Source organism: Chlorocebus sabaeus, chromosome 1 (assembly GCF_047675955.1).
Source record: "Chlorocebus sabaeus isolate Y175 chromosome 1, mChlSab1.0.hap1, whole genome shotgun sequence".
In the NCBI taxonomy this organism is placed as follows: domain Eukaryota; kingdom Metazoa; phylum Chordata; class Mammalia; order Primates; family Cercopithecidae; genus Chlorocebus; species Chlorocebus sabaeus.
In genome coordinates this window covers 100,095,934-100,119,567 of record NC_132904.1, presented here as the reverse complement: position 1 = coordinate 100,119,567, position 23,634 = coordinate 100,095,934, and positions in this window count along the sequence as shown.

Sequence of the window (23,634 nt, the reverse complement as noted above, 5' to 3'; positions counted from 1 at the left end):
TGCCCCAGGTAAGCAGACCTCTCCTGTGATGTTCTGGATATGCCTGTCTCAACAGATTTCAGGGTGGCTGTCTTCTCTGCAAATTCAGTTCTCTGATGTGTCCAAGGTAAGTCATTTGTTTTTAACTTGTCCAGCTTTTTCTTGTAGTAAGGATGAATTGACAACCGGTAACGATTCTTTAATCCTAGATGGCCAAATTTACTCGGCCATCTGAACCTTTGCCCGTCTGTGCACTTCCTGGTAAAATCCAGTTTTAGTCATCCTTGCTAAGTCAATTTAACAAGAATCCCCCAACCCCAATATCTGATCATGCTGGATATCTTCAGCAAGAATCCTATTAGGTCATATAATAGGCTCATTTGCCTGATGCACAGCAAGTGAATATACTGAGACACTGGGGACTGCAGCAGAGAAAGAGATTCATAATCACAGGGCAGCCAAATGAAGAGACAGTAGGAAACCTCAAAACTGCCTCCCTAAAAAAAATTTGGGATAGGAATTTGAGGTGGGCCAAAGTGTGGCAGAGTGGCACAGTTTGCAGAGTGCAGGGTGAAGTCACGGGTTGAGAGATGAAAAAACTACATTCTCATGCTGATTCAGTTTCTCTGTGGAGGTCCTCAAACTGGTTGACATCAGTCATTCCATTGGAATTCCAGATCTAAAGAACATCTTAAGCAATTCTTAAACAAAAGCCTATGATTCTAACATCAGAATTCCTATCTGTAGGAACACTGGAGAGATGTAAGTAGTCAGTATCTAGTGCTATGTGATCCAGTTACAAGGAAATGGGCCAAAGGGCAGCCTGATTAATGCTTAATTATAACTATATTTCTGTCCAGACTCTGGTGTGTAATTCTTATTAACCCTGTAAGGATACTTTTCGGTTGGTTTGGCCAGAGTCCCCCTTATCACAGATGTTTCCTATTAGTAATTTCCATCCACTAGCCCCTACCCTGCTCCCTGCCTACAAATTTCCACTTTGCCCATGCTGTGTTCACAGTTGAGTCCAATCTCTTTCCTCCACTGCAAGACCCTGTTGCAGTGGCCCCATGCCTATCTCAATGGTCTTAAATAAGGTCTTCTTTAATATGCTTTAACAAATATCACTGAATAATTTTTTCTTAAATACAACTTCCAAGTTTTTTTTACATATTAGAGCTAAAACTGGAAGTCTGAGTTTCCTTTCTATTAATAGGTCAGTATTATATTTTCTGTGTGAAAAGTCTTTAGGAGGTATTCCACATGTGTAGGGGGTTTCCAGCACTAAGACCGATCAGACTGGGTAAGATTAACATAACAGAGAAACTGTATTTCCTATAGAGAAAATGTTTTAGATCAGAAAAAAAGGTCTCTATTTAATCAGGTGGAAATTCAGTTCTGATTTCCAATTCTTTTAATAATCTTCTTCTTTTCTTTTCTTTTCTTTTCTTTTTTCTTTTTTTTTTTTTTTTGAGGTGGAGTGTCACTCTGTTGCCCAGGTTGGAGTGCAGTGGCATGATTTTGGCTAACTGCAACCTCCACCTCCCGGGGTCGCGTGATTCTCCTGCCTCAACCTTCTGAATAGCTGGGACTACAGGCACAGGCCCAGCTAATTTTTGTATTTGTAGTAGAGAGGGGGTTTCACCGTGCTGGCCAGACTGGTCATGAACCCCTGGCCTTAAGTGATCCACCTGTCTGAGCCTCCCAACGTGCTGGGATTACAGGCGTGAGCCACTGTGCCCGGCCCCTTTTTTTAGTCTTCTATTTTATAATGACGACAACAAGTGTAGAGATGGAGAACACGGATATGAAAGTGATGTGTCATTGAGTCTTTTTATTTACTGCATGAATTAGAGTAATTTTTTTTTCAGTTTTATTGAGGTATAATTGACAAATAGAAATTGTATTAAGGTATACAACTTGTTGTTTTGTATATGTGTACATTGTGAAATTAAAACCACAGTCAAGCTAATTACCATACCAATCACCTCACATAGTTACCATCTTCTTTTCTTTCTCTCTCTGTGCGGGGAGGTGGGGGGTGAGGACTCTTAAGCTCTACCCCCTTAGCATATTTCTGTTGCAGGAAGTCAGGGACCCCGAACAGAGGGACAGGCTGAAGCCATGGCAGAAGAACATAAATTGTAAAGATTTCATGGACATTTATTAGTTCCACAAATTTTTTTATAATTTCTTATGCCTGTCTTTACTGCAATCTCTGAACATAAATTATGAAGGTTTCATGGATACTTATCACTTCCCTAGTCAATACCCTTATGATTTCCTATGCCTGTCTTTACTTTAATCTCTTAATCCCGTCATCTTCGTAAGCTGAGGAGTATGTATGTCACCTCAGGACCCTATGATGATTGTGTTAACTGCACAAATTGTTTGTAGAGCATCTGTGTTTGAACAATATGAAATCTGGGTGCCTTGAAAAAAGAACAGGATAACAGCAATGTTCAGGGAACAAGAGGGATAACCTTAAACTCTGACTGCTGGTAAGCCAAGCGGAACAGAGCCATACTTCTCTTCTTTCAAAAGCAAATGGGAGAAATATCACTGAATTCTTTTTCTCAGCAAGCAACATCCCTGAGAAAGAGAATGCACCCCTGAGGGTAGGCCTATGAACAGCCCCTTTAGGGGCGGCTGTCTTTTACAGTTGAAGCCGAAGGGATGAAATAAGTCCTGGTCTCCTGTAGCACTCCCAGGCTTATTAGGACAAGGAAGGACTCACACCTAATAAATTTTGGTCAGACAGGTTGTCTGCTCTCAAATCCTGTCTCCTGATAAGATGTTACCAATGACAATGCGTGCCCAAAACTTCATTAGCAATTTTAATTTCGCCCTATCGTGTGGTCCTGTGATCTTGCCCTGCCTCCATTTGCTTTGTGATACTTTATTACCTTGTGAAGCATGTGATCTCTGTGACCCACACCCTATTTGTGCACTGCCTCCCCTTTTGAAAATCGCTAATAAAAACTTGCTGGTTTTATGGCTCAGAGAGCATCACAGAACCTGTCGACATGTGATGTCTCCCCCGGACACCCAGCTTTAAAATTTCTCTCGTTTGTACTCTTTCCCTTTATTTCTCAGACCAGCTGACACTTAGGGAAATAGAAAAGAACCCACGTTAACTGTCGTGGGCGGGTTCCCCCAATATATTTCAAGTATACAATACAGTGTTAACCATAGTCACCATGCTGTGCATTAGCTCTGTAGAACTTATCTTGTGTAACTGAAATTTTGTAAAAAGTAGTAGGAGTTTTTAATTAGTTTTAAAATTTTCATTTTTTGTTGTAAATTGACAAATTATAGTTTTATATATTTTGGGATACAAAGTGATGTTACAATTTATGAATAGAATGTGGAATAATTAAATCAAGCTAATTAGCATATCACCTCAAATATTTCCTATGCTGAGAACATTTGCAATTTTTTCTTAGCAATTTTGAAATGTATATTATTTACTACATTCACCATACTGTGTAATATGTCACAAAGGGGAAAAAAAAAAAACCTTATTTTTCCTTTCTAGCTGAGGCTTTTTACCTTCTAACCATATCATCTCCCCATTGCCCTCATCCCCTCAGCTTCTATAACCACCATTCTACTCTCTGCTTCTTTGAGTTTGTTTTACATTCCATATATGAGAAAGTGTATTTGTCCTTCTATGCCTTGGCTTATTTTAATTAGCATAATTTCTCCAATTCCATTTATGTTGTCATGAATGACAGATTTTCCTTCACTTTAAAGCTAAATAGTATTTCCTTGTGTGTATATACCACATTTTTTCTATCTATTGACGGACACTTAGGTTGGTTCCGTAACTTGGATATTATGAATAGTGCTGCAGTGAACATGGGAGCACATACATTTTTTGACATATCAATTTCAAGTCTTTTGTGTAAACACCCAGAAGCAGGATTGCTAGATCACATAGTAGTTCTGTTTTTAATTTTTGAGTAACTGCCATAGTGTTTTCCATGGTGGCTATACGAATTTACATTCCTACCAACCATGTACAAAGGTTCCCTTATCTCCACAATTCTTATACATCTACCTGAAGCATTCCCTCAGAGATTAGGTGAGGAATGGAAGAATTTCAAGCTCACCTCCTTGCCCATTTCCCTAGTCCAGGAGCAGAGCAGCCCACCACGTTAGCCATCCAATTGCCTGTTCTCCATCTTGTGCAGGTTTCTCTGGGGCTGTCATACCAGGTAAAGGTTATTTAGGAGATGATACCAAAGTGAGGGGAACAATGATGAAGATTCTGCTTCAGCCTTTGCCCACCTCAACCTTCTCCATTCAGAAGAACCTAGTCATAAGTGCTGAAGCATTAGTAGCTGCTGAGAAGTTCTCTGATGAAGACTGGAGAATAAACTTGTTACATGAACCTTTAATGAAAGCCTTCTACCAGTGATAGACCAAAAAGAAAAAAAAAAAATGCAGTCCTACTGCTTAGATAGATCCTTGAAGGGATCTCTACCAGATGCCAAATCATGTGTGTACACTACTAGTGCTCATTGAAGCATTTGCTGAGAAAGTGATGGGTTTATTTATTTAGCAATTGCTCATGAATGGACCTTAGCTATTTTAGCTGTTCACTAGCTTTGACTACAAAAAGTTAAAATGTAGATTACAGTGTGGCTGAACTATATGTCAATTAGGTTTAAAAAAAAAATCCATAAACTGTCTTTGTAAATGATAGGCATAAATCCTTACCACATAAAATTCCTGCACAGAGGGCATATGGTTTATGGTAAATTAGAGCTGTGTGAACTCTAGTAATTTAATTCAAAATATTGCCTGAGGTGATTGTGTCTCTTGGGTTATGTTTTTACAAGGCATGAGACCCTGCTCTGGCTACAAAATGACTGGAGTAGACTGAGCTTAAAACAAGAGTTCTCTAATGAAGCTTAATAATTGTTAATGCATGCTGCTTAGATGTCTGGAATTTCTGGTGTGTCTCCCTTCCTGGAGCTCTAGAATGTACCACAGCCACCCTTTAACAGATCCAGTAGAGGAAGATGGTCACGTACATGACCATCATGTCAGGACAGATAGAGGATATTTGGGGTCTAGACCTCTTAGGATACAAAATAAATATTTATGAATTTTCATGTCTTGACGATGTCTCAGTTTTCTAAGTCTCCACTTATCAAATAGACTCTAATCTATTTAATTCTGTGATGTTGGGTTTGCGTAACTCAGGATGGCAGTGGCCCCAGGTATCAGCCTTAGGTTACCTGTTGCCCTCAGAGGCATAATCACAAAAAAAAAAAAAAAAAAAAAAAGACTCTTTGAAACTCTTTGTTTCACTTTTGATTCTGAAAGCATGAATTTGCAAGACAACTGGCTAGTTTTTGGCTAGGGAACCTAGAGTATATTGTTAACACCTGAATTCCCCCTACACTAGGGAACAGGGAGAGTGTTGTGTTGATAGTTGTAAACCTAGACTCTAGACAGTGCCTAATACATATAAAGTACTCATAAATATTTGTCAAACCAAAGCATAAAACCAATGTCCCAGTTAACACCCGTATTAGGCTTCCTTTAGAGGGACAGAACTAATAGGATGGAGATATATATAGATATGTAAGTTAATTAAGTATTAACTTACACGATCACAAGGTCCCACAATAGGCTGTCTGCAAGCTGAGGAGCAAGGAGAGCCAGCCTGTCCCCAAGTTGAAGAACTTGGAGTCTGATGTTCAAGGGCAGGAAGCATCCAGCATGGGAGAAAGATGCAGGCTGGGAGGCTAGGCCCATCTCTCCTTTTCACATTTTTCTGCCTGCTTTATATTAGCTGGAAGCTGATTGGATTGTGCCCATCATATTAAGTGTGGATCTGCCTTCCCCAGCTCACTGACTCAAATGTTCATCTCTTTCGGCCACACCCACACAGACACAACCAGGATTAATACTTTGTATCCCTCAATCCAATCCAGTTGATACTCAGTATTAACCATCACAACCATCACAATCCCAATCCTAGGCAAAAAAAAAAAGATTCCTTAGCAGGGCTGTGTGATTACCAAAGGAATTGTGTACCAAACCCCTACACTGGGTTCTGGGTAAGGCTGAGATCCAGTGGCTGAAGGACAGCCAGAGGAAGCCTATGTAGAGTATGCTTGAGAAAGGCAAAGAGAGAGGATTTTCATTCTCCCTGTTCTAAAAAGAAACAAAAAAGTAATGGCAGTTGTGTTTGGGAATAGGAAAGAATGAAATGCTGAGAATCTACCTCACTGTTGACTTTTTGGTGACCTTCAGTTAACTCACAAACCCTCCCTTCCCACCTATTTTCCTCACCCACTACCTTCTCCACTCTGCCGGGCAAGATTGACAGCCTTCCCTCTCAACTGGCTGAACGCTGCTCCTTACTTACAGGTTTGCCATTTATTGCTACCATTGTTTACAGTCCTTCATCTCTGTTCCAAGACCATTTAAATTAATTTTGCAAATAAGATTTCACAAGACACTGCATAATATGCTTCAATAGGATCAAGACATTATATTTACTGTATAGCAAATTAGCAAATTAGCTTTTGCGCAGATTATAATGTATTGTTTTATTTACGCATTTCATTAATTCTGTCTTCCTATTTTTCACTATACAAAGCTGCCTGAATTATAACAAGTGGCTGCTGAATAATACATCTTCTCATGCTGCAGCTCAGTAGAAATTTTTCAAACACATGCCCCATGGGTAATACTGAACCGTGCAATTGTACAGGAGTCCATTAAAAGCAAACTTTCAAACGCAAATCAGAAAGGAAAATCATGTTTTATGAAACATATACCTAGAGTTCTGGGCTCAGACTCTAGGAGACAAAAATTAAGCTCATAAAATATTTCTAAGACTCTTTCTCGAATTTTGACATTTGTGACAGCCTCGTGCCTGTTTGGTGTCTTATTCTGGTTCAGATAAAATGACTTCAGTATCTAGAGGTAGAATGTGTGTTACAAAGGCATAGAACAGTACACAAAGGAGCTGGTGCTTGCTGTTAGGCCTGTCAAATTATCCTTGCCACAGGAGATTCAAAAAATAAGCTTCAAAAAGGAGGCAGCCTCTGCTCCTGTGATGTCTATAGTGGTTGCTCTCTGTGAGCATTTGTGGAGCTTGTGAGCATCATAAATGAGGTCACTGTGTTCACCTGTGTTTCTTGTGTGTCTGTGATTTTGCGCAGCCCTAGTTAGCAGTTTCTCTAACTCAGGCATAGATGTGATGCTTGCCCTGCGAGGAAGAGCAGAAAGCCTCTGAGCATTGACCTTGGACAACTCATTTGTAATTTAGAGAAGAAAAGGTGATGAATATGCTAATTAGCCTGATTTGATCTTTTCGTGTATTGAAACATCACATTGTGCCCCATAAACATATATAATTATTCTTTGTCAATTAAACATTAAAAAAAACATAAAATAATGAATAAAAGAAAAGGTAGGTTAGGAAAGGCAGATGGAATGAGAAGTAACAATGTTTCTCCAAGTTTTTTTTTTTTACACAGGTGTCTGTGAACAAGCCAGACAGTGACCCAGCTGCTTCAGTTTGACACACTGCCGTTTAGAGCCAAGTGCTGACAGGGGATAGGATGGTGCAGAAAAACATTTTTGTGTGTATTATCTCTTCAGCTTTCAAAAGGTACTTCTCCTCACTCTGTTGACACAAGATGCCCCAAAATAGCATAACTGATGGCAGAACGAGGTGGTCTGAATCCTTAAGGAAAAATTCCCCAGGATCTGCCCCTTTTCTCCCTCTGGGAGATAGTGTGGTATGGTGGAAAAAAGCCTCCCCCACTCCTCCCTTTTTTCCTTTTTTTTTTTCTTTTCTTTTTTGGTCTGTGGGTGTGTGTATGTCTGAGTCTGGCTCTGTCATCCAGGCTGGAGTGCAGTGGTGCAATTATAGCTCACTGCAGCCTTGACCTCCTGGGTTCAAGCGATCTTCCTGCCCCAGCCTGTCTGGGAATACAGGCATGCATCACTATGCCTGGCTATAGTTTTTCAATTTTTTATAGACGGGGGGGTCTCACTATGTTGCCCGGGCTAGTCTTAAGCCCTTGGCCTCAAACAATCCTCCTGCCTCAGCCTCTCAAAGTACAAGGATTACAGGCATGAGGCACTGCAACACCCCCCTGCTGCTTTTTTTTTCCCCCAAAATTTTGCAATCACTTTCTACCTATGAGACCCTGGCCCTGTTACTGAAACTTTATGAGCCTCAGTTTCCCATCTGTAAAACAGGAATAAGATGACTTACCTTTCTTATTGTGTCTTAAATGTTGTTGTGACATTTAAGATGTTCATTAGATAACTGTTGCCTTCCTCTCACAAACCGCATCATCAGTACCAAGTAATCAGCTCCTGAGAACCATCTGTGGTGGACGTGGCAAAAGAAGCAACTGCCGATTCTTCTGCCATCTGCAGGTCAGGTTAAGTGTTTCCATGTTGCCTGGAGATGCAGCAGTGGTTATTGTCTCTAACAAGTACATTCCTGCTGAGTGTTTAACTCCTGAAAAATGAAGGTTACCCAAGTAGATGCTACAGATAAATGAGTCATGAATCCTGCAAAATCTTTGTAAGTTACTCTCAATACACCTTGTTAAAGTTATATAAACTTCAGATAAGATGATTCTGGGCGGATCTCTTGGAATCCATCCTACTCTGAGGGTCCTATATATTCAAAGGCACGTGGGATAAGCCTTCTCATCTCACCCCACCAAACTAAAACTAATGATAATGGAGAACGATAACACCTCATGGCAGAATTTAACTCTTTTAAATGTGGCAATAGAGAAACTAATTACTGCCTCTGTTTCCTATCTTCTTCGGTTTAGCATTCACATGCCTCTGTTAGAAGAATTTTAGATATAATTAAACCCGAAACTGAGCCCTAATAGAGTTCCTAACTGTAGGTACAGTCTGTCACTATCCAGTAGATTTTTCTGCAATGTTGGAATGTTCTAATACCTGTGCTGCCCAATATGGTTGCCACCATATGTGACTGTTGACATGTGAAATGTGGCAAGTGCAATTAAGAACTAAATTTTTGTTTTTTCTTAATTTACATAGCTACGTGTGGCTGATGTATACTGTATGGGATGTGCAGGTTAGGGCTGTAGATTGGGTTTAGTTTCATATATATGATTGAAAACCTGAAGGAAATACAGATGACACTGAGAGAATCCATATATTGCTTCTACTTTTATTTATTAAATGGTCTCCCAAGTAGCTGGCCCTCAAGGTCTTATAAAATATAGTTATTCACTACAATTGCCATATTTCTAATAATCAGTATCCCAATAGGATCATATCATTGTGCCATTTTTGTTATATTTGTCATGAATATTTCAAAGCCAAACTTACTGTAATCATTTCAGTATAGTCACTTCCAAATGAAAATGTTAGCTGATAGGAGCAACTAATGTTTAGACCACTGAGTGCAAGGAACTGAATTGGAAAGAGGGTTATATATTCTTACTCTTCTTCCATTTCCTGACACAACACAATTACCATTGTCTTTTCTTAAACCATAACTCACTATCTCAATATTTTATTAAGCTAACACATGTGTAGTACTTACAAGATAAGAGACTGTTCTAAAACAAATACCTGGCCTACCCATATTCATGTTGGAAGAGAGAGCACAAAGAATGCACTCTAATTTTTACTGAGTGTAAGAATGTATTTTTGCTATGACTGAGGAAACACTCTTTTATATATATACTTTAAGCTCTAGGGTACATGTGCACAATGTGCAGGTTTGTTACATAGGTATACATGTGTCATGTTGGTTGGCTGCACCCATCAACTCATCATTTACATTAGGTATTTCTCCAACTACTATCCCTCTCCCAGCCCCCCACCCTCTGATAGGCCCCGGTGTGTGATATTCCCCACCCTCTGTCCTTGTGTTCTCATTGTTCAACTCCCACCTGTGAGTGAAAACATGCGGTGTTTGGTTTTCTATCCGTGTGATAGTTTGCTCAGAATGATAGTCTCCAGTGTCATCCATGTCCCTCCCTGCAAAGGACATGAACTCATCCTTTTTTATGGCTGCATAGTATTCCATGGTATATATGTGTCACATTTTCTTAATCCAGTCTATCGTTGATGGACATTTGGGTTGGTTCCAAGTCTTTGCTGTTGGGAATAGTGCCACAATAAACATACGTGTGCATGTGTCTTTATAGTAGCATGATTTATAATCCTTCAGGTGTATACCCAGCAATGGGATGGCTGGGTCAAATGGTATTTCTGGTTCTAGATCCTTGAGGAATTGCCACACTGTCTTCCACAATCGTTGAACTAATTGACACTCCCACCAACATTGCAAAAGCGTTCCTATTTCTCCACATCCTCTCCAGCCTCTGCTGTTTCCTTTTTAATGATCGCCATTCTAACTGGCGTGAGATAGTATCTCATTATGGTTTTGATTTGCATTTCTCTGATGACCAGTGATGATGAGCATTTTTTCATGTGTCTGTGGGCTGCATAAATGTCTTATTTTGAGAAGTGTCTTTTCATATCCTTTGCCTACTTTTTGATGGGTTTTTTTTTCTTGTAAATTTAAGTTCTTTATAGATTCTGGATATTAGCCCTTTGTCAGATGGATAGATTGCAAAAATTTTCTCCCATTCTGTAGGTTGCCGGTTCACTCTGATGATAGTTTCTTTTGCTGTGCAGAAGCTCTTTAGTTTAGTTAGATCCTATTTGTCTATTATGGCTTTTGTTGTCATTGATTTTGGTGTTTTAGTCATGAAGTCTTTGCCAATGCCTATATCCTGAATGGTATTGCCTGGGTTTTTGTGGTTTTAGGTCTTACAATTTAAGTATTTAATCCATTTTGAGTTAATTTTTGTATAAAGTGTAAGGGAAGGATCCAGTTTCAGCTTTCTACATATGACTAGCCAGTTTTCCCAGCACCATTTATTAAATAGGGAATCCTTTCCCCATTGCTTGTTTTTGTCAGGTTAATCAAAGATCAGATGGTTGTAGATATGTGGCATTATTTCTGAGGCCTCTGTTCTGTTCCATTGGTCTATATCTCTGTTTTGGTACCGGTAGCATGCTTTTTTGGTTATTGTAGCCTTGTAGTATAGTTTGAAGTCAGGTAGCATGATGCCTCCAGCTTTGTTCTTTTTGCTTAGGATTGTCGTGGCTATGCAGGGTCTTTTTTGATTCCATATGAACTTTCAAGTAGTTTTTTCCAATTCTATGAAGAAACTCATTGGTAGCTTGATGGGGATGGCATTGAATCTATAAATTACCTTGGGTAGTATGGCCATTTTCATGATATTGATTCTTCCTATCCATGAGCATGGAATGTTCTTCCATTTTGTTTGTGTTCTCTTTTATTTTGTTGAGCAGTGGTTTGTAGTTCTCCTTGAAGAAGTCCTTCACATCCCTCATAAGTTGCATTCCTAGGTATTTTACTCTCTTTGTACCAATTGTGAATGGGAGTTCACTCATGATTTGGTTCTCTGTCTGTTTTTGGTGTATACAAATGCTTGTGATTTTTGCACATTGATTTTGTATCCTGAGACTGCTGAAGTTGCTTATCAGCTTAAAGGGGTTTTGGGCTAAGATGATGGGTTTTCTAAATACACAATCATGTCATCTGCAAACAGGGACATTTTGACTTCATCTTTTCCTAATTGAATACCCTTTATTTCTTTCTCTTGCCTGATTGCCCTGGCCAGAACTTCCAACAATATGTTGAATAGGAGTGCTGAGAAGAGGGCATCCTTTTCTTGTGCCAGTTTTTAAAGGGAATGATTCCAGTATTTGCCCATTCAGTATGATATTGGCTGTGGGTTTGTCATAAATAGCTCGTATTACTTTGAGATACATTCCATCAATACCTAGTTTATTGAGAGTTTTTATCATGAAGCACTGTTGAATTTTGTCAAATACCTTTTCTGCATCTATTGAGATAATCATATGGTTGTTGTCACTGGCTCTCTTTATGTGATGGGTTACATTTATTGATTTGCATATGTTGAACCAGCCTTGCATCCCAGGTATGAAGCTGATTTGATCATGGTGGATAAGCTTTTTGATGTGCTGCTGGATTTGGTTTGCCAGTATTTAACTGAGGATTTTGCATCAGTGTTCATCAGAGATATTGTCTAAAATCCTCTTTTTTTGTTGTGTTTCTGCCATGCTTTGGTATCAGGATACCTCATAAAATGAGTTAGGGAGGATTCCCTCTTTTTCTATTTTTTGGAATGTTTCAGAAGGAATGGTACCAGCTCCTCTTTGTACCTCTGGTAGAATTCAGCTATGAATCTGTCTGGTCCTGGGCTGTTTTTGGTTGGTAGGCTATTAATGCCTCAATTTCAGATCCTGTTATTGGTCTATTCAGCAATTCAGCTTCTTCCTGGTTTAGTCTTGGGAGGGTGTAAGTGTCCAGGAAATTATTCATTTCTTCTAGATTTTCTAGTTTATTTGCATAGAGGTGTTTATAGTATTCTCTGATGGTAGCTTGTATTTCTGTGGGATCAGTGGTGATATCCCCTTTATCATTTTTTATTGTGTCTATTTGACTCTTCTCTATTTTTTTCTTTATCAGTCTGGCTAGCTGTCTGTCTATTTTGTTGATCTTTTCAAAAAACCAACTCCTGGATTCATTGAATTTTTTTTTTTTTTTTTGAAGGGTTTTTTGTGTCTCTATCTCCTTCAGTTATTCTCTGATCTTAGTTATTTCTTGCCTTCTGCTAGCTTTTGAATTTGTTTGCTCTTGCTTCTCTAGTTCTTTTAATTGTGATTTAGGGTGTCAATTTTAGATCTTTCCTGCTTTCTCTTGTGGGCATTTAGTGCTATAAATTTCCCTCCACACACTGCTATAATGTGTCCCAGAGATTCTGGTATGTTGTGTCTTTGTTCTTATTGGTTTCAAAGAACATCTTTATTTCTACCTTCATTTCATTATGTACCCAGTAGTCATTCAGGAGCAGGTTGTTCAGTTTCCATGTAGTTGAGCGGTTTTGATTGAGTTTCTTAGTCCTGAGTTCTAGTTTGATTGCACTGTGGTCTGAGAGACAGTTTGTTATAATTTCTGTTTTTTTACATTTGCTGAAGAGTGCTTTACTTCCAACCATGTGGTCAATTTTGGAATAAGTGTGATGTGGTGCTGGGAAGAATGTATATTCTGTTGATTTGGGGTGGAGAGTTCTGTAGATGTCTATTAGGTCCCCTTGGTGCAGAGTTGAGTTCAATTCCTGGATATCCTTGTTAATGTTCTGTCTCGTTAATCTGTCTAATGTTGACAGTGGGGTGTTAAAGTCTCCCATTATTATTGTATGGGAGTCTAAGTCTCTTTGTAAGTCTCTAAGGACTTGCTTTATGAATCTAGGTGCTCCTGTATTGGGTGCATATATATTTAGGATGGTTAGCTTTTCCTGATGAATTGATCCCTTACCATTATGTAATGGCCTTCTTTGTCTATTTTGATCTTGGATGGTTTAAAGTCTGTTTTATCAGAGACTAGGATTACAACCTCTGCTTTTTTTTTGTTTTCCATTTGCTTGATAGATTTTCCTCCATCCCTTTATTTTGAGCCTGTGTGTGTCTCTGCATGTGAGATGGGTCTCCTGAATACCGAAAACTGATGGGTCGTGACTCTATCCTATTTGCCAGTCTGTGTCTTTTAACTGGGGCATTTAGCCCATTTACATTTAAGGTTAGTATTGTTATGTGTGAATTTGATCCTATCATTATGATGTTAGCTGGTTATTTTGCCCCTTAGTTGATGCAGTTTCTTCATAGCATAGATAGTCATTACTATTTGGCATGTTGTTACAGTGACTGATACCAGTTGTTCCTTTCCATGTTTAGTGCTTCCTTCAGGAGCTGTTGTAAGGCAGGCCTGGTGGTGATAAAATCTCTCAACATTTGCTTGTCTATAAAGGATTTCATTTCTCCTTCACTTATGAAGCTTAGTTTTGCTGGCTATGAAATTCTAGGTTGAAAATTCTTTTCTTTAAGAATATGGAATATTGGCTCCCACTCTCTTCTGGCTTGTAGAGTTTCTGCCGAGAGATCCACTGTTAGGTCAGGTTACCCACAAAGGGAAGCCCATCTGACTTTCTCTCTGGCTGCCCTTAATATTTTTTCCTTCATTTCAACCTTGTGAATCTCACAATTATGTGTCTTGGGGTTGTTCCTCTCAAGGAGTATCTTGTGGTGTTCTCTGTATTTCCTGAATCAGAATGTTGGCCTGCTTTGCTAGGTTGGGGGAGTTCTCCTGGATAATATCCTGAAGAGTGTTTTCTAACTTGGTTCTATTCTTCCCATCACTTTCAGGTACACCAATCAAATGTAGATTTGGTCTTTTCATAGTCCCATATTTCTTGGAGGCTCTGTTCGTTTCTTTTCACCGTTTTTTTTCCTCTAATCTTGTCTTCTCACTTTATTTCATTAAGTTTTTCTTCAATCGCTAATATCCTTTCTTCCACTTGATCAAATCAGCTACTGAAGCTTGTACATGGATCATGAAGTTCTTGTGCTGTGGTTTTCAGCTCCATCAGGTCATTTAATGTCTTCTCTACACTGTTTATTCTAGTTAGCCATTATCTAACCTTTTTTTCAAGGATTTTTGCTTCCTTGCAATGGGTTAGAACATGCTCCTTTAGCTCAGAGAAGTTTGTTATTTTCGATCTTCTGAATCTTACTTCTGTTAACTCATCAAACTCATTCTCCATCTAGCTTTGTTCTGTTGCCAGCAAGGAGCTGCGATCCTTTGGAGGAGAAGAGGCACTCTGATTTTTGGAATTTTCAGTTTTCCTGCTCTGGTTTCTCCCCATCATTGTGGTTTTATCTACCTTTGGTCTTTGATTTTGGTGACCTACAGATGGGGGTTTGGTGTGGATGTCCTTTTTTGTTGATGTTGATGCTATTCCTTTCTGTTTTAGTTTTCCTTCTAACAGTCAGGCCCCTCAGCTACAGGTCTGTTGGAGTTTGCTGGAGGTCCACTCCAGACCCTGTTTGCCTGGGTATCACCAGCAGAGGCTGCAGAACAGCAAATATTGCAGAACGGAAAATATTGCTGCCTGATCCTTCCTCTGGAAGCTTCATCCCAGAGGGGCACCCGCCTATATGAGGCGTCTGTCGACCCCTACTGGGAGGTGTCTCCAAGTCAGGCCACACAGGGGTCAGGGACCTGCTTGAGGAGGCAGTCTGTCCATTCTCAGAGCTTGAATGCCATGCTGGGAGAACCACTGTTCCATTCAGAGCTGTCAGACAGCAACGTTTAAGTCTGCAGAAGTTGTCTCCTGCCTTTGTTCATCGATGTCCTGCCTACAGAGGTGGAGTCTATAGAGGCAGTAGGCCTTGCTGAGCTGTGGTGGGCACTGCTCATTTCGAGCTTCCCAGCCACTTTGTTTACCTACTCAAGCCTCAGCAATGGTGGACACCCCTCTCCCTGCCAGGCTGCAGCCCCGCAGGTCAATCTCAGACTGCTGTGCTAGCAGTGAGCAAGGCTCCATGGGCATGGGACTCACTGAGCCAGGCACAGGAGGGAATCACCTGGTCTGCCAGTTGCTAAGACTATGGGAAAAGCACAGTATTTGGGCAGAGGTGTACCATTCCTCCAGGTACAGTCTGTCATGGCTTCCCTTGTCTAGGAAAGGGAAATACCCTGACCCCTTGCACTTCCTGGGTGAGGAAACACCCCACCCTGCTTCAGCTTGCCCTCTGTGAGTTGCACCCACTGTCCAACCAGTCCCAATGAGATGAACCAGGTACCTCAGTTGGAAATGCAGAAATCACCTGTCTTCTGTGTCGATCTCGCTGGGAGCTGCAGACCGGAGCTGTTCCTATTCGGCCATCTTGGACTCTGTCTTATGTTTGGAAACAACTCTAATGGTGATGCCTGTGAGCTGGAGCATTAGCCTGAATGCCACCTGCAGTGGAGGTAAAGCAAGGTACAACCTAATATGACTAGATTAGAAGTGTGGCATTTAGTATGTAAACATAAAAGTTTAAAAAGATGAATGCAAACCATTGCTCTACAATGTCTGTATTTTCCCCTAAAGAACCGTTCTATGCCATCCTCTGAGCTTAATTCATTATTTTCATCCTTCCTTCTAAAAATCACATTCTTAGCTATCCTAGTTAATTCCCAGAACTGTATCTCTCCCAAAGAAAACAGCCAGCAGCTAACCAATTTCTTGGTCAATACCATGCAAAAAGTGATTTTGGAGGCTCCCTTAGTAGAAAGGAAAGGTACTATGTATCCCTACTGTATTAGTCCATTCTCACATTGCTATAAATAAATACCTGAGGCTGGGTAATTTATAAAGTAAAGATGTTTAATTGGATTATGGTTCCACAGGCTGTACAGGAAGCCTGGCAGTATCAGCTTCTGGTGAGGCCTCGGGGAACTTTCAATTATGGCAGAAGGTGAAGGGGGAGCAAGCACTTCACATGGTTGGAGGAGGAGAAAGGCGAAAGGAGATGCTACACACTTTTAAAACAATGAGATCTTATGATAACTCACTCACTATCATAAGAACAGCACCAAGGGGATAGTGTTGCGCCATTTGTGAGAACTCTGCCCCCATGATCCAATCACTTCCATCAGGCTCCACCCCCAACATTGGGGATTACAGTTAAACTTGAGATTTGGGCACAGACACATATTCATACCATATCACCTACAATAACTCTTATCATGCTGTTGGCAAAACCAAAGGAGTCAGTAGAGTCTAGAAACATCTCCAAATATTATACCATTTCCCCATGAAGAGATATTGGCCAAGAGGCCAGAAAGGAAGGATATCCTAAATGCATCTGTAGATATTATGATAATTGTGTATATTATCTCATAATAGAGAGGGAATAATAAAGGCTAGAGGATAAACATGTCCACATAGATTCCCTCCTAGTGGCCTTTTTCCCCACATAGGAGGGGGACTCATCCTCACAGAACTACATGGAAGGGAGCTTAAGGTGTATTTCTCAGGCACTGGATAAGAGGTTTTGAGGATAGCAGAGTCCAGGGCCCACTCTGTTGGCTTCCCATTTGCCCTAGTTATTAAATTATTGCCTTTTGGTTCCAAACTCATTGAGGACTACTACTTTGCTTCTTGATGCGAGCTGGGACTCAGAAAACCACATTTCTGTTTTGCCAGCTGGTCCTGTTACACTCTGCCAGTAGGGGGACTGTAGAGGACTGCAAGGCTGGAGAAGGAAAGAGAACATGTTCTTTTCTGTGTGTTCCTGGTTTTCTGTGGTCTTCCTGTTACTGTGAGTAACACCTAAGGAATGTTCTTCATCCCAGCAACAACAGTTCCTAGTAATAGGTGAATTGGTGTTTCCTTTTTCCAACACTTACAGAACAAGCTTCATCATGCCTCCAGACATCAGTGCCAACCAATTCATACCCTCTCCTTGGAGATCTGGGACCCCACAGGGTCCCTCCCTCAAGTTTAGAAGTTTTCATAGTTCCAACCTGTTACCTGTGTTCTTTCAGCCCCAGGGGTGGTAGCATAGCTGCTTTCTGCAGTAGCCATCTCCACAGCACCCAATTTTTCACCATTTTAGTTATGTATTAACAACTTACTTACAACCTACTTAGCCATTCTTTTTCTTTTCTTTTCTTTTCTTTGAGACAGGGTCTCTCTTCTCTCTTCTCTCTCTGTCTCTTCTCTCTCCCTCTCCCTCTCTCTCCTCTCCCTCTCTCTCCTCCCTCCCTCTCCTCCCTCTCACTCTTCCCTCTTCCTCCTCTCCCTCTCCCTCCTCTCCCTCTCCCTCCTCTCCCTCTCCCTCCTCTCCCTCTCCCTCCTCTCCCTCTCCCTCCTCTCCTCCTCTCCCTCCTCTCCTTCCTCTCCCTTTCCCTCCTCTCCTTCCTCTCCCTTTCCCTCCTCTCCTTCCTCTCCCTCTCCCTCCTCTCCCTCTCCCTCCTCTCCCTCTCCCTCCTCTCCCTCTCCCTCCTCTCCCTCTCCCTCCTCTCCCTCTCCCTCCTCTCCCTCTCCCTCCTCTCCCCTCTCCCTCCTCTCCCCTCTCCCTCCTCTCCCCTCTCCCTCCTCTCCCCTCTCCCTCCTCTCCCCTCTCCCTCCTCTCCCCTCTCCCTCCTCTCCCTCTCCCCCCTCTCCCTCTCCCCCCTCTCCCTCTCCCTCCTCTCCCCTCTCCCTCCTCTCCCTCTCCCCCCTCTCCCTCTCCCCCCTCTCCCTCTCCCCCCTCTCCCTCTCCCCCTCTCCCTCTCCCCCCTCTCCTTCCTCTCCCTCTCCCTCCTCTCCCTCCTCTCCCTCTCCCTCCTCTCCCTCTCCCTCTCCCTCCTCTCCCTCTCCCTCTCCCTCCTTTCCCTCCTCTCTCTCCTCTCTCTCTCCCCCCTCTCTCTTCTCTCTCTCCCCCCTCCCCCCTCTCCCCCCTCTCCCCCCTCCCTCCTCTCCCCCCTCCCTCCTCTCCCCCCTCCCCCCTCCCCCCTCTCTCTCCCCCCTCCCCCTCTCCCCTCCCCCTCTCCCCTCCCCCTCCCCCTACCCCCTCTCCCCCCTCCCTCTCTCCCCTCTCTCCCCCCCTCTCTCTCCCCTCTCTCTCTCTCCTCCCCTCTCTTCTCCTCTCTTCTCCTCTCCTCTCTTCCCCTCTCTCTCTCTCTCTCTCTGCCCCTCCCTCCCATGCCAGGCTGCTGCAATCATAGTTCACTGCCACATGGAACTCCTGAGCTCAAGAGATCCTCCTATCTCAGCCTCTGAAGTAGCTAGCACTACAAGTGCATGCCACTATGTGCAGCTAAATTTTTTTTAATTTTTGTAGAGATAGGGTCTTACTATGTTGCCCAGATCCATTCTTTATATTAAATTTTCTCTGTTCAAATAACAGGTGTGGTTTCTCTCTCCTGCTTGGACCCAGACTGATAAACCTCTGAAATGGTCGTTTCAATGAACAAATAGATACATGGGGTGTACCAAAGGTTAATAACTCATTTTTTGGAGCTGGGTGATTCTGCTAAGCCATGTGGTACTTGTGAGTCACCAGCAGTGGCAGTGGATGAAAAATGTTACAGTGACAGGGAGTCACACCACCTTAAAAAAGCCTTTCAAGGCATACAATATTTGAATTGTTTACTTACCCGTATACTAGACTGCAAGCTCTGTGAGGTGAATGATGAAGTCCTGTTGATAGTTTTATCTTCAGTTCCAATGTGTACTTGTTGAATAAATAAATGAATGAAAAATTTAAGTATTTAGTGTAGTTTTAAATGATGGCAAATTTGACCACATGTTCATGGACCTCCTTCTGCAACAAAAGTTTAAAAATCAGGTTAAAATGGAAAAGAATCCCTTTATAAATTTAAGGGTGAATTTTCCACATTCCTTTTTATTCTACAATTTCTGTTCTCCCTTAGTTTCCAGACATCATTGTGAGCTCGTTAGGCCCTTGGTTCTTTCAACACTTTTAATTACCTTAAAACATCATTCAACTCTAGCAACCTTGGCAATCTTATTATCTCGAAGGGACAAGGAGCAAAGATTAGTAGATTAGTTGTTTTATCATTTAAGTAATGAGAATTTTACACTTCTCTAAAGAGATTTATGAGAGTAATTAGTCTAAGCAGGAGTTTCCAGCATGAATGTTATTAGGTGTAATAATTAACCCTAGCGGGGTGAGTTACTGCCTAGTAACTTAACAATCATTGAGGATGGCATGAAATTTCAGTTTTAGGCATTTGGAAATATTTATAAATATGTATTACTAATAATCATTTAATAAAATACTAAATTTAATTATAAAAGCATCAATATAAAACAAAGTATTGGCAAGTTTCATGCATCTCGTTATTAGCTTATTTTTTGTGTTCTTGTAATACAATTACTTGTCAAAGAAACCAGAGGGCAGCATTATATACTGGCAGAGCACTAGTGTTAGAGTTAGATCTCAGCTCTGCCATGTGCTAGCTCTATGACTCTGGGTAATCCATCTGACCTTCCAAACCTCAGGTTTCTTCAGCTTCAAAACAGGTGGTAAAAAGTGACATCTAAGGCTTCTCTCAACCCTGGCTATCTATAACTATATAAGACACAAACATAAGTAGCTAGAGTTAGTACCTAGGCCACCTAGGCTATGACTGACTCCTTTGTCCCTAAAGAGAAAATAAAATTAACAATAAAGTGCTTACTATGTACTATAATTTTCATAGATATGATCTCATTTATATTTCTTTAATAATGATATCCTTACTGTATAGATAAGGATACCCAAGAAATTTGAGAAACTTGCATAGAAGGTAAGTTTGTATGAAACAGAATAGGTTCAAATACCAATTCCATTACTGTGTAACATCTGTAAGTGGGAATAACTGTAGTTTCTACCTTAGAATTACTAGAAGAAATAAATTAGATTTTACATGCAAAGTTCTTAGCAAAATGTCTAGCTAGGAATGAACACTCCATAAATGTTAACTATTATTACTATTATTGTGATTATTTTTAATGTCATAACTACAAAATGCCAGTTAAATCTAGGTGATTTTGACAATAAACACCATATAGATTCAGTTATATCATCTTGATAAACTATGAGAACTTGGAAATGTTAGGTTTTTAAAAAAATTACTATGCAGCTCTTTTTCCCCTCTTATTTCCCAACTAATACCTTATGCCTTAATACACTAAGAGACATTTGAGTTTTCAGTTTTAAAACACAAGCTAATGTCTCCATGCTACTTCATATTCCATAAGGTCAGATTCTATGATAAACGAACTATTTCCCAGACATAATAAAGTTAGCACATTAAAAGAGATTTTTGAGGAAATTAATGTAAATCTAAAACATAACTAAAATTTAATTTCAGTTCTTTGGTTTCACAAAACCCTGGGTAACACCATAAAAATGATATGACTTTATTAACTGGGAGGAGAAGAACTTATTGAGTTCCTGCTGAGTGTTAGGCATTGTGTTATCACTTTTAGCCAATATCCAAATCACTTGGTTTAACCTTTCTCATTTTGGATTCCTCATATGAGCCATAAAATACAAAAAAAAAAAAAAAAAAAAAAAAAAATTGAGTGATTATTTTATCCATCTTCCCAAAGGTGGTACATAATTAGTACTATAGCATATTTTATTTTCTAAAGATAGAGGTACCTATATATCCCACCCAACTAGCTTTTCTTTCAATGTGACATTGGCATTCCTCCATTGAGAGATGGGGATTACATTCCCTCCACTTGAATCTGGGTGGCTCTGTGTCTACAGCAGAAGTGACACTATATGACTCCCAAGGCTAAGTCGTTAAAAAATTCTTCAACATTCTCCAGTTCACTTCCTAGTCCTCATGGAAGTTTGCCCTTGGAACTCAATCACCATGCTGTGAGGGAGCCACGAAAAGATCATGGGTATGCATCTGGCCACATTCCCAGCTGAGATCGCAGCCAATAGTCCGTGAGGTTTTAAGATTATTCTATCCTCCACCCTTGGAACCACCCTAGCTGACTGAGTAGAGCAGGAACAAGCTGTTTCCACTGAGCACCAGCCAAATGCAAACTCATGGATGAAATACATGTCCCTGTCTTAAGCCACTAAGTTTTCGAGTGGTTTGTTATTAGCAAAGGTAAACAGAAAGAGTGTCATTCAAGGTGCATTGTACTACATACAATGGTCACCTTAAGGCATTAGAGCTTATTTTTTATTCAAAACCAATTGAGTACACTTTGGACAAATAATGATTGTGATTAAACACATTATATTCTGCAGTGGTCTTACTCTTTGTATAAGTAATCAAATAGATATAGATGTAAAAAGTATAGACTAATACTATATGAGAGGAAAACAAATTCTGAGATTACTAGGATTTAAAAACTATGAAAATTGTTTTAGAGACTTCTAGAATTTTATCAACTTCTAGAGTAATAATAGAACAATGTGATACATGCAAGCTGTCAGGAATTTAACAAATAACCCTTAAGGTTTAGATTACACTTGTGGACAGAAACCAATTAGAAACGTGCTTTGCCTCTAACCTAATATAATTTCATTTTCTGACACTGCACTGTGAATGTTTAATAAGCCAACCCTTTTCCACATATGTCCACTTATTTGTTATTCTTGTTCTCATAAAAAGAATAGACTTAACATGGATTTTTTTTTCCTTTTTTTGTTCTCCTTCTTTCCATGTTTATTAGCATCAACCCTAACCAAAATTCTTCACCTCTTTCCAACATCTATACTCATTTTTCTATACCCTATCCTTTTTGGTTCTGTTCTTTACATTTTAGTGCGTCTCCCAAGTTTTACAATTACACTGTTCCCATTGGCTGTTTACATATGTCCAAACGATTTTCAACCTAGGTCTGCCTTCCAAGTCTTATCGATATTCTAGAACATTCCCTTTGCAGTATCTGGGATATTTATACTTTGTAGAGCTTCAGGGAGACTTAAGACACATAAGGGATTCATTTTGCTCTCAGGAGGGGCTAGGACTAAGAATTATAAAGTTGATTAATGGGTAAACAAAAGAAAGCTAAGGCCATGATATCTATTAATAGCAATCACTTGACACACACTTCTTTCTTCTCTTCAGATGCCAGTCACAAACATCACTAACCAATTACGATAGTATTTCTTGCTAAGCCCTGACCTTCCCAAGCACCTTTCTTAAAACAGCACTCCGACAGCCATGACCAACTGCCTGGACAGAGAAAAGAAGGAAAAACCTTTTTGTCTTTCCAAATAGATAGTAAATAACAAGCTATTAGTCATTTCTTCTGGGATGAGGCCACCGTGAAGAGTGTTTACTTTTTTGGTCCAAGGTGTTTTCTTGCTATTCCCCAGTTTTCAAGTGCTGATGAGTTTCCCAGGGTTCCCGGCACTTATTAAAAACTGAATGTCACCCTTTCACGTCTTTTGCGATAAAATGTGTGTAATTTCTACCATATATAACACTGAGCTGAGCTCTGGCAACATAATGCCAACCAAGCAGCCAGTTACATAACACTTAGATTTCTTTGGTATTCTTTATTGCTAGGTGATGATATTGCACAATATATTACAACCAGAAAGAGAAAAGGAGAAAGAAAGCCAATTGTGGTAATAAAACGTAAAGAAAAAATGAAAGAGGATCATACATTGCCAGTTGAGCTTTAGGCTACCTCCTCGGGGGCTGGGTAAAAGTTTTAGAATCATCATGTATTAGTGTTTCTCCATCAAGAAGGGTTTTGATTTTGGAATGATACAGCCAACCTAATAAAAAAAAATAGGAAAATAGTTTTTTCTTTTCAATAACCTTATTCTACTTTTTGTATTGTTTCTTGCCCTCCACATGCTTAGAGTCCCCCTTCTATTATAATCCATCAAGCCCCCATGGTTGGATCTGATTGTTTTTTAATAGGAGAAGGAAAGAGAAAAGGAGATTAGCATTTCATCTCTATAACTAAGCTATGAGCCAATAAAATGACATTTTCATACACATTGTAAGAGCTAGCCATAGTAACTTAAGGAACCGTGGTTAGAATCCTCTGACATCTTATCAAAACCCTGAGTGATAATAGAGTACTGTGATGGTTAAGGAGGTTATTGGTCTTTAAAGAGACAAATGCTGTCTGAATACTGATTCTGATTTTTTCTGATTAAGGCTATCCCTTAAACATGACTCAATAAAAAGATGTTACTCTGGAGCTTTTATTATTCGCCATGATTTTATTTCTGGATACCTTTATTTTT